The following is a 668-nucleotide window of genomic DNA, read 5'->3' as shown; positions in this document are numbered from 1 at the left end:
ATCTCACGAGGTATGTTTTAGTCCACTAATCCTATATCAGAAGATTTTAACTCAAGTCATTTTAGTAAAAATAAGCTTTCAACTAGTGAATTATCCTCAAACATAAAACATGTATTCTTTTTACACATAACATCATCAAGTCAAGATCAGTCCAAAATTGAAAGGGTTTTATCATGCCAAGAATTATCATATATAAGCTCAACAACCACACCCCCACACTTAAAATTCACATTGTCCTCAATGTGGACATTGACATGCAACGCAAGGAAAAATTAAAATGAGAGAGAGTTTAAGGAAGTGTCCCTGAGTGCATGCCGCGAAGAGTTCATGGCGTGGTCGGGCTGGTGGCAGATGATGGCGGCAACTTCCGGTGGATATGAGGGAGAGAGATCTTGGTGGTAGGTGAAGTTGCTGTGAGAGAAAGTGAGAGAGAGAGTTAATGAAGATAAAGATGAAGTCAAAGAAAATCTTGGTAAAATATATGAATAAAAGTGGAAAGATTTTCTTTTGATTTTTTTTTCGATTTTCTTTTTTTTTTTTTTAATGGAAATCAAGAAATAAAAATAAATAAATAGAAGAAGATAGATGAACGTAAATAACAGCCTACGAAGTGCGACTAAGCGTGGGCACGCTTAGTGGCATCTCCAAATCTGTTTTTGTGAGGTGAG

This window comes from Sesamum indicum, linkage group LG6, assembly GCF_000512975.1.
Source record: "Sesamum indicum cultivar Zhongzhi No. 13 linkage group LG6, S_indicum_v1.0, whole genome shotgun sequence".
Lineage (NCBI taxonomy): Eukaryota > Viridiplantae > Streptophyta > Magnoliopsida > Lamiales > Pedaliaceae > Sesamum > Sesamum indicum.
This window is presented reverse-complemented; position numbering follows the sequence as displayed.